Raw genomic sequence first — 12,410 nt, 5'->3', positions numbered from 1 at the left:
GAGATAAACGACACACGAATTTTTCCCCTTCAAAGATGTCATTTCACGTGGCATATATTTAGGGCTGGTATTTGTTTACAAATGTGTGTTGCCAACTTGTTCTCGAAAGCAAATCGTTCTTTGAGATAAGGGGGCGCTGTTTTAGGTGTAAGACAAGTTTCGTGAAGAGTGCCGCAGTGGATCACTCAGGGTTTCACAATTGACACTCATAAACATAGTTCAAACGACATAGTGATAAACAGGTCACACTGTTCACACAGTTCTTAAAAGTTATAAGGTATTTTCCTAGTAATTCGTAAAGCTGAGTTGTTGTCATATTTCAGTACTGTGACAACACATAGTCACCTTTGAACTCGGTGTTGCATGAATTGTTTTCGCCAACACATTGTGGGGTAGCCAGGACAAGTATTTGATATTTTCCTGTGCTGTGTGAAAATGTACCGACGGCCAGTGATAATGGTGAATGCCGTCATTTTAAATAATTCTAGCCGGTGGCAAAACAACTTCAGTCAACTAAATAGTTTGACCAGATAATTCTTGTCCCTCCATGTAAGTATTAGCATGGATTTTGAGACACAAAATCGCCTGGCCAATGCACAGTAAGTGAGGCTACCCACAATTCCCCTTGATTTGTTCGCTCAGACATTTTTTTGCTAAAGGCTTTTTAAATTTTATCAGTTTCTTAACAATTTTTAACTTGCATTTAAGTTCAGGATTATTTGTTAAACTATGTTCCAAAATTATTGATTATGTTTAAAATGCAAGAGTAAATTGAATGAGAAGTCGATGTTTGGAGGTGTTAAAAATTGCACACTTGTCAAGATAAAGTTATCAGCAACTATGGTCTCATCATACTACCTGTCAGACATGCATAATTCCTTTGTTAAAAACATTCAAAACAAATCAATACCCTTTCTTTTGCCAACACAGATGCAACTTATTGCCTTAGATTGCTTGAAAATATTGTGCATGGCTGTCAAAAATCTTTGTCGACAAAATTACAAAATTGCTATCTCCTCCGCGGAAAAGGGGTTGATCTTCTCATTATTCACAGTGAGAATCAGAAAATTATGATATCAGAACTATGTTGCCAGAATTTGAAATATGGACCTAGTTGTTCTTTGTGCAGAAGAAATTTGCTTCAGTTCAATGAGTAATCTCCATGTGTACAGATCATGGAGAATTGTGGGTAGCCTCACTTACTGTGCAATATGGCGGACAAAGTTAACTGAACGACAGATTCAGGTCGTCGGATCCGACAACACATAGAATTATGGCTTCCCCACTTTTAAAAAATTGCCCTGTTATAGAGTGTACATTAAATATAGATTTCGATTATGAAGCATGTTAATGTAGAATCATGGACTCGAAAGTATTGAGCTTTGTTAAATTTTGTTTCAAAATGCGAGTCGATAGGCAAACGTCCATTTTGAATCAGTTCAAATTTTATGGCATTTGCATAGGTCTGACAAAGTTACATTTTTAAATAATATCACGATAATTTAGACAAGACTAGTCTCCCCATTACGTACCGGCATGGGTTTCTCCTGATGACGAGTGATTCTCTCTATCACGAGTATCAACTCTTCGTTTCTTGTGCTCAGCTTCTCCTGTATGACTTTTCGGCGACTGACCGGACGCCATAACTAATCGACCTGAGGCAAAAATGGTTAATTAATTATTAACCATCGGTTATTCATTAAGCATGTCCATAAATTTGAATCCTATGACAAGGTATATTGAACCCAGCCAAGCACGACAAGTGCAACTATATCCGTTGATAACATGTATTTCAGGTATTTCTTGAAATACAATTACATTAACCGTTTCTATGAAAGTGGCCTTCGATTGCTAAAAAGGTACACCTAACCTTACGGTAAAGATGCTGCAATTGCTGCGTTTAATGATTGTACTGAGTCAAAACCACTCCATTGGTATCGTGCTTCTGAATGTTTCAGAGACTTTCAGAAAATCACTTCAGTGAATGACTCAGTTGCTCCAGTAAATATCTGACAACTTGAAGACAACCGTTCATTGAAGGATCGATTAATTTTTACGAAGGAACTGTACTATTTGTCTTGCAGATTACCCGTTGCTAGTAGAGTATATTATGAGTTACATAAAAAAGTTACATAAATGGTTTTTGGGATGGTAACGCAAGAAAATGGAAATAGAACCAAAAGAAATACGCCAGCAATAGACAAGAGAGCAGTGAATTTTCATGCGAATCAAAGGGTGTATCAATTGCGTGCGTTACTAGCAAAATAATTCGTAATGTCACGTTGCTGGGATCTCATGGTATCTGAGTTATTTTGCTCCAGATAATGATAATATACCCTGTGACTTGACTCGGTATAGTGATACCATGGAAAAGGCAATGTGGTCTCAGCCTTACACAAATCCTTTGATAGTAGTGGCGGTGTGATGCCATCGCAACTCTTAGATTGTTTTGAAGCTTGTTCTCAAGACAAAGGTTTATGCTTAAATTTGCTCCGAATCTTTATTTGTTCTCTGTCTCTATCAAGAACATTAACGTAACCAATTCACATTTTCTCAAAGCAATATTTCTTATCAAAGATAAAAGAAAAAAAACCCTTATACTATTTATTTTCAAAAAGCAAAGAATCTTAAGTTTAGTGTGGTGTCAAAAGTTTACTTGAAGGATAACGGGAATACATCTTTTGGGTGGACAACCCCGATTATGGTATTAATCATAAAAATTAGTTCAAGCCGAAAACTGTGAACTGCTTCGTGAAATTTATCATCACATTTGAAACATGAGAGTATATGTAAAAACACAGACAATTTAGTGTGCATTATCTTTATGGTAGACGTTAAAATATTGACATTCAAAAGTGTCTTGAAAATCATGATAAGCACATTTTTTAAATATTTATGACCGGAATAAAAGAAGCCAGGATATTCTATACTTTGCATAAATTTACTTTTTTCTCGCCCAAATTATAACTGCTTGAACCCAACAAATATATCAATTTTGGGTGACAAATTGATGAAAATTGAATCTTTAGTAAATACGCTGTGTTTTGTGCTACGCCACCTAACGGTTCTCGCGTACACTTCCGAAAGTTAAAGAGCCATTTTACGACTTACACTTACTTCAAATTTAAAATGGCCACCATTGTGTTAACTCCATTAGACTGTTCGAATGTCTTGTCGTAGAGATGATTCCAAAATATCTCCGTAAAAAATTTGCACCTGAGAAGAACTGCAAGATTTACGAAAGTAAACATTTCAATGATCTGTCTTTATTCTTTGAATCCGATTGTTATACATAGCCTATACACATCAAATTCAGGATTTTTTGTTTTTCCTCAAATGATAACAAACAAAGATGACAAGTAGTCTAGTATTTCTTTGTTAGTCTCAGACGTAGGTTTGTCATGTAGGATCCAATAATATCTCTGGCATTTAGAATTGTATGCTTAAATATTACAGTTGATACCGACTATAATTGTCCACAGCTAAGTGAGGCGTAAGGCAACGATCGCTTTTACATCATAAAACAAGTTAGTAACACAATACACGATTGTAAAGGTAATACATGCATACAGACGCCATCGACTTCAGCTTATACGATAACCTCACATTGGTTTACCAAATGTGAGCTAAAAAGCAATATGCCTCATCGTGATTTGATATTTGGTAAATTTTCCCTGTCCATATTTGATATTATCACCTTTCCGATACTTTCACTGTTTTATCATGTCTTGAGCACCAGACGATATTGTATCAGATAACCGGTCGATGAATAATACAGCATAGGCATAGAAATAAACAAGACAAAAGTTCTTGATATGATTACTTTGTTAACCCAAGATATGACTTATATCTCTATTGCAAAGAAATTTAGAATTAAAAGTCTGTGTTCAAGGTAGTACGTGTCTTGAAATTGAAAGGCTTACACTTTTGTTGAAACCCTCCCCAAAAGAAACTGTCAAACATTTTCTTTCGAATTATTCAACATAATGAAAAGATTACAATACAAAACCTGGGACTAGAGAGACAAATTACCCTATATATGCATACTTTAAAACCAAAATGGCCGCCGTTCCCGTGTTGACTCTATAGTGAAAAATTTAGTGTTTGATTCTTCAAAAACTTAAGACGGTAAAAAGTTCCCATATACTTAAAGAGCTTCAAAATGAGTCCAACAAGTGTTAGACCAGAGGAATATTTTAAATTAATATTTCTCCCCAAGGCACATTCTACCTTAGGGCAAAACACCGAGAGACACTTTGTTGTTTAGCAAAGCAGCAATATGAAAGAGCCTACAATACTGGACAACAACATCGTTAATACTTATTTGCTAAAGTTAAGTTGATACCTTGAGCTGAATGAAACTGATTCGCCATGAACAAGGCTGTAGGGAAGAACTCTTGAAAATTGGGGATCTAAATAACTCTCTCTACAACATAAACGATGGGAATACGGTAACAAACAGTTGTGTCACGAGTTTATCGTGACAATTCCCGCGTGAGCGGCAACTTTGTGAGGCAACAGTTAAAAGTACCAACAAATAGATATATCTTGTCTATTTTTGGTCGAGTTTTAATCATAACGATTTTACATGTATTCATGAACACCTTGAATCATGTTGAGAGAGTGTTTGGCAAATTATGTCTTCTTCAAATCCTCTTGCAGCCGGATCTGCAAAGCGGTGGTGGCATCATCCTTGGTATCTGTCATGAATGCATGTAAATGAAACGTGTACCCGACAGACTGACTGCTAACCTCAGCTTCCCATGCACAATCACAATACTGAGTTAAGGTAAAATGTGCCTCGCGGACAGATATTTTGATCCTCAAACTTTTAAAGTATTCTTTAAAATGGTCAGGTCTTCCTTTAAAAAATGGTGCGGCGACGGCGATTTTATTTTTTTTGATTTTTTTTCCTTCAAGGGAGGGAGGAGTGTCAGTATTATAGTTTTATCAATATAGTCACATATATACTGTTCATGCAGTCACTGATCATGCCCCCAAAGAATTTTCTCTTTCTCTTCAGCCATTTTGGGTTGGTGTCAGCCACGGCCGCCGGCCACAAACAGGAAAAAAAAAGGTGACGCGCTGTTGTTCAAGTGACGCGCGCGCTGACCAGAAACATTTCTTTTTCTTTTTTTTGGCCTTATCGTACTGTTCTTTTCTTGAAATTTCATAACTCGTTAAGAGAAGCCTTTTAAAAAAAAACGTATTCAAATCTTGTCTTCGCAATAACAGTGCTACATTTCGAAATCAATGGCCAAAGCGTGTTTCTCTAAGACCTCGTGAAAATACCGACTGCATTTTTTCATCTTTTACTGCTTGGTCAGTAACTGTCTTATGTCTCATACATTATAAAACATTTGTGGCGGAATATCTTAGCAAACTATCAGGACTGAAAGGAAACGACTACGCTTCAATCTTAATCAGCTTCTTGCTTCTTTGAAGGGTGATATTTGTAGTGAAGCGATATTAGCCGCAGAAAATCGAACAGCAGTATGTATTTCATATGATATATCTCAAAAAGTATAACTGAAGACTAGTTTTTTTGAATCATCATATGTAATTTTTCCATCATTGGTATTTGCAATAAATTATACTCAAAGGAAATTTCCGATATTCTAACCACTATCATTACCTTTATTGTCCTCTAACCTGAATTATTCCATCTTTCTATTCTATTCTATTCTATTCTATTCTATTCTATTCTATTCTATTCTATTCTATTCTATTAATCAAGTCTTTCATACTGTCCAGTGTCAACGACCAAAGAATTCAAAAGCATTTCTTTATTTTTAATGAAAACAGCATGTGCTGTAAACTCACCAGCGAGGCCGCCATATGTAGAGTACAGCTAACGAAGAGACGTAGCGAAAGAGCCCAGTAGTAAACCGCTCGTGCCCAGCGCACCAGCTCACTGTTGGCCGATGACCAATTCTCCTCACTAGTGCACTGGACATAGCAGTCGCGATCACAAATTATCAAACTAAAGATTGATCCAAGATTTTCTCGAGGGTCTATAATAAAATGAACCTTTGAGAAGCATTTTATCCTAAAATTGCAAATAAATTGTAAAATGATGTTTATTTTAACGTTTTATGTAGATTTGTGTTGTGACAAAGTAGTCATTAATTATGTAAAACCATCCAATTATAGTCATACATTAAGCCAAAAGGTCTGAAAATAGGTTTCAATATATTTAAGCAGAGGCGAGTACTCGGCCGTGTGAGGGCGTGTTGAGGTGCCTCAATGGAAAAAGAAGTTCCGCCGGGGCGAACAAAAGTTCCTAAAATGACCAAATTTCCCCTTTTTTTCTCTTGAAATCCAAATTAATAAAGTTCATACGCAGATTTAGCTTATATTCAAACATGTAATTGACCTTCTTTCGACACACAACCACTAGCAGCTCAAATTTTAGATGAAAAGCATCCACAGATAGGTAAGCTTTATAAATCCAGTCAGAAAAGTAGAGTGTTATAAATCCAGTCAGAAAAGTAAGAGTGCTAGGTTTTGTTGCTTTGTTTTGTGTGCTGGTCTGAACTTTTTCCGATATCGGTGGATCTTTTGTGGAGATGAGTTAGTTGACTGTCATATGGAGTGCTTTGCTTACCCACGAAGATAGTCCGTAAAGAAAGTAGTACCTGATTTCGAGTTTTCTAAGCTGAGCTATGCTTGCCTAACTTGAGCTTCAGATTTGAAAGGTTCTTGAGGAATCGGTTTTAGCTCCAAATATATTATTCAATGTCGGTGGAAACTTTGTGGAGACTAGTTAGTTCAATGTCATGTGGAGTACTTTAGTTATCCATTGTCTGTAAGGAAATCACTACCTGAGTTTGAGTTTCCTATATGCAGCCAATTCGTCTTTAGCTATAGATTAAGGTGAAGTACTACGAATTACGTCAAAATTAGGTTGTGGTGTCAAGTGCAAAAATGAAATAAAAAATGGGGGTCACCACGCTCGTTTCCATGGAAACGGAAATTAAAATGGCATCGTTAGAAATAAATAAAAATGATATAATTCTCTTAAACTAAAGAAAGTAATTATAAACGCTTAGCAAATGAGTTAATTTTAATAAATACCAAGAATAAGATCCATATCGATCGAACGTATAGTTTCATGATGTTTGTAAAAGAATGTTAACATAAGGGACGATTCAGAATTTACTTCCAGGGGGGGTGGAGGATTTTCAGGGGGGGGGCACCCATTTTTCCCAAGAAAATTTAGGGGGGGCCAGACAAAAATACCACAATCTTTAAGGGGGGCCAAGGAAAAAAAACATCAATTCAATATTTGCCCAGAATTTCTGATCTCTACAAAAGAGCACCGTAGACGCTACCTGGGTGACAGATAAACTCAACATGTTTAGTTAAACTCCTTTAGCTGCCAAATTCGGTAATATTCACAGTGGTTTGTTTTATGCATCTACTGCAGTATCTTGTTCTCCTCCCTGAAGCGTTATGAAATGTCCAGTATTTAGCGTGTCAATACAAACCATACAGTGAACAGTCAGGGTTGTTTTTGTGAAAAGAGATCTCAGATCAAGTCCAGACTAGAATTCATTTATCAACAATAACAATGGTCATTTATGTTCACACTGGTATGTTGCTAAATACAGCATTGGGTGTTCTATGTAGTGATAGAATAACAAACAAATGCTGATACACAGAGATGAACATTGAACAAATGCTAAAAATTACAGCAAATGTCTTTTTAAGGTTGGGTTTACCTTGTAGCTTGTAAAGCAGTTGAAAGTTGCATGATAAAGAAGTGTTAATTTATGCAAATGTATGCAAATCACCTGATTTCTTGGCTTCTTTGCCTCCCAATTTCAAAATTTCCAACGAATTTAACTCCACTCCGGCTGGGTCAAATTTTCTGAAATTTCACATTATGTTTTTTAAATGCTGTATAACACAACAACTATCAATTGGTTTTGTTTGGCAATAAAGCTCTTACATTTTGAATAAGAGGCATTTGAATAAGAGGCATTTTAATTTTGCTGATAATGATTTTAATCAATTATTAGAGTGTCAGTCTTTAAACCCTACAATTTTAAAATGAAGATGGATAATGCCAAGTAAAATAGTTGTTTTTTTCTACATGAATACTATCCTTTCAAGTGAAATATTACATTTCAGAAAATACTGTCTAGTTTTCGACTTAAATTAATTTTTATCATTAATACAAAAATTGAGGTTTTTTACCCCAAATATACACCCACTTCATCCTTTGAGTAAACTACTGCTACTGCTACTCTTCTTTTCTGCTCCTTTTTTCTATGTTTCATTCTCATCAATTTTACCCTTTCTAAATTTTTTAAATGTTCTACATAACTTTTTACAGTGCTTATACATCTACTATAAACCTTTTGAAAATAAATTTATGGCCGTCTCATCTTCAAGGTGCTTTTCAACGAATAGTTTTAATGTTGAAAATAAAAATATTATGTATTACTGTCAAAAATATATGGTGAAAAATTTACAAAAGGGTTCATTTTCCAGTAATCCTGTATGTGCATCCAGAAGATCATGTGGCACTGCACCAATGCTATGGTGTCGGATTGTTGAAATATTGTGTACACATGAAATTTGCTGTAGTCCAAGAAGTGATCTCAGTGTGTATGAGGCTGGGAAAAATGTGGATAGGCTTACACATTGTGTATTGATGCTAATACTTTTGTGTCCCATTCGTTCTGATATGTATAATCAAAGATTTCACAGTGGCGGCTGGCAGAAAAGGCAAAAAAACAAATTAACATGTATTGTTTCGTGTCATCTGAAAACATGCGCATCATGACTATTTTAAAATTAAAGTTTGTTAAAAAAATTTGAAATATGAATGCTCTGTCAATTTTGAAAAATACTGCTCACAAAATGTGAATTTTGACTTACACAGGGTTATCTGCATTTTAATATGAACATTGCATTGTGAATGGAATGAGCAGAATAACATGTGAATTCATGTTTTGGATAAGGTGTTTTGTTCAAGAAATGTTCTAAAATATTCCTCAGCATTGTTGCTTTCAGTGGCAGCAACTTGGTTTTATGACAACCAAATTAGAAAAAAAAAGAGAAAATTAAAAACAAGTTGGCTTTCACCAATTTTAATTCCTAATGTTTAAAACTTTCACCGTGAGTCTGCAAATATTCAGCATCATCAAATGAAAATGTATGCTGAACGTGTGCATGTACATGTACATCTCACTTTCCAGAAATATCTGGATATCTGCAAATGAGATGTACCATTAAACTTCAAGATATATATCACTTTGCCAATTATCTGCTCCTCTGATTTTCTGTTCACCATTTCTAACTGACATCTTTGCTTGTCTTTGTGTGCATCATATGTATCAGTGAGACATAACGAAAAAAGTATTCATATTTAGTAATTAACTTTTCTTCAGAAATTTACAACCAGATATGTTTATTGCTACCCTTTCCAAAAGTGTGCCACTTGCAGTCCCTGCAAATCATTCTTTTATAGTCATATAACCCTGAAATGATTTGTTATATCATCGATTAAATGTCCACTACAGTTCCTGCAACTTGTTAGACTGGATATGTCTATTATGTATAAGCATGCATGTATATATTAGGGGGGGGGGCCATGGAAAAAAAAACAGGAAAGATGAGGGGGGGGGCCATAGATTTTTTCTATAATTTACTAGGGGGGGCATGGAAAAAAATCACCAAGAAAATAGAAAATCCTCCACCCCCCCCCCCTGGAAGTAAATTCTGAATCGTCCCTAAGTATCGATTACAAAATGACGATATCGAAATTATATCACTACATAATTTTCTAACTTTCTTCCTGTCGCTTTGAATGGTGTCATTTTGACCAAACTTAGTGAATAAATCCTGACATAATACCATTTAGTTTACACTTTTAATGAAAGGGTGTCACCACGCTACTTTTTACAATATCTCCAGGTGAATGGGTGATATGCGCCATGTAAATGGGAGAGAAATGTTAATTTTGCTCTCATATTGAATAAAAACCAGCTTCTTGGGGGTTAAAATATGACAAGGTTAAAGGTCACATGTATTTCTAAGGGACTGGGTCAAAAAATTAGGTAAAAGCGCAATTTCAACAATGACAGGTGATGTTAAATACATGCGCTACAAAATAACCCATTTGCGTCAGGCCGGAGTTAAATCTGCGCAGTAACGTTCTAAAGCGTGTGCGCGTCCGAATTCGGCGCCCTTTACCTTAACATGTGAAAGACACGCGATAAAAACCTTCCGTACTGCTACAGATGTGTACAGTGAGGTGAGGTGAGGAGTTCGCGTCAGAAAATGTTGTCGCTCTCAATGAAGTAGAGGCGAGGACTTAAAATTCCAAATAAAATTGTATAATGTCTAATATAAAATTTGATATAGATAATTTGTATAAGGTTATACGTAGTTGTTCATGATGCAAAAAGATCCGATATTTTATTAACGTTTGGGTCAATATGGACAAGAACCATGTGTAACGGTCCATAAAACCATGTGTAACGGTCCATAAAAATGGACTTCTGAGAACAACGGTACCTCAAAATTGCACATAAAAAAGTAAACCAATTATGCTTCGATGATTTTGGGTCATCGACCGTAATAGGCATGTGAAATAGTCAATAAAATGGACTTTTGAGAACCGTGTTATGCTAAAATTGCAAATCAAATTGTTAAATGGATATAGTCGTCAGAAATGCGCCTGTGCGAGTTTCTTGTTTACAAACAATGTATTTCGTGCACTATATCAAGATGCACCTCATCATCATCATTTAAATTATACGACAATAGATTATGACAGACATGTTTTAACTGTCATCAATCACTATTGTGCCTTGGATACATTGTTGCCATGGGTCGTATGGGTCCCATACGACCTTTGAGCGCAGTTCCGAGGACTATATCCCTTTAAGTGTAACATTTGTTTTGGATTCGTTTAAGGTTGTGACAAAGTGGTTATTTATAATGGACAATCATCCCATTTTAGACGTTTTTGGTCAATATGAACAAGAAGCATTACTAATGAACCTCTGCGAACCATGGTACGTTAAAATTGCAAATAAAAAAGTAAAACTTAATGAAATGGTTCATATTGATTTATGTTACGTTGGGACAAGTAATTTGTAATGCAGAACCATCCTATTTATTACGCCGTTGGGTCATTAAGGGTAATACCTTTGTAAAATAGTCCATAAAATGGACCTTTGAGAACTATGGTTTCCTAAAATTGGAAATCAAATCGTAAAATTATGTTTAGTTTAACATTTGATATAGATTTGTGCACAGTCCCTCTAGAGGGACTGTGATTTGTGTAAGATTGTGACAAAGTAGTTATTTAGGCTGAAAACCATCCCATTATAGACGTATACTAAGCCTAAGGTCTAAAAACAGGTTTCAGAGGCGAGTACTCGGCCGTGTGAGGGCGCTTATCTTATCGTCTATCTTTATTTCTAAGTTTCTGCAAAAGAAATTCAGCATTGTGCTAAAATGAAACTTTGATCATGACACACTACAATAAAATCAAGAGATCGTTCGGAAAACAAGTTTTGATTGGGTCATGTGATCATAGCCTGGGAGTTGCAGAAAATTATCTGAAATATTGATCACATCTCGTACTCCCATGGAAAGTTGAAAAGTTGAAATAAATAATCTGTCTCGTGGGTCGTGGTCGTTTCGGGGGAAAGGATATGATATACAGCAGAACGAGCGTTCGCTTTATCGCTTTGTAACACTCCACGCGTGTTGCAGACAATCTGTCATGGCGTAACCGATGCTGAAGTCAAAACGTTGAAATACAGTGCTGATTGACCATGGATAGTGGACCGATGTTTAAGTTTTTAAAGCACATGTGTGCAGCATCCGAATATCGGAAAATAAATCTTCCGGGGATGTTACTTCACTACATTGCAAGTTATTGATGCTATGCTCGGGAAGTGTTTCAGCATTCACAGCAGAACAAGGTCAATGACTTTAGCAACAGTAAAACTGCGCACCTGCACACGTCACTGAGATGAAAACCTAGCTTTTACTAATATTTTACGGTTGGGTGGTGTGCCGTCACGATAAGTGTAGAACATTTTCGGTGCGGCATAACAAGGTAAATGGGTCCGCCAGAGCAGACGAAAAGTTGCCAAAATGGCCGAATTTTCCCTTTTTTCTCTTGAAATTCCATTTAATCAATTTGCTTTCAAATTAATCTTATATTCAAGCGTATAACCGACCTTAGCACAACATAAAGTCACCTAGGTGGTCAACTTTTGGTTGAAAGGTAGATAAACTTTCATCCAATAAAAAAACAAACTAGGAGTACTACATTATTTCTAGAAGACATTCAGCTGCAAAACTATCGGGCATCGGCTCAATATGTTCCCCAACTAATCGGGAACAAAAACAGTAGAGCATGACATGCGCAAACCTCT

Source organism: Ptychodera flava, chromosome 17, assembly GCF_041260155.1.
Source record: "Ptychodera flava strain L36383 chromosome 17, AS_Pfla_20210202, whole genome shotgun sequence".
In the NCBI taxonomy this organism is placed as follows: Eukaryota; Metazoa; Hemichordata; class Enteropneusta; family Ptychoderidae; genus Ptychodera; species Ptychodera flava.
This window is presented reverse-complemented; position numbering follows the sequence as displayed.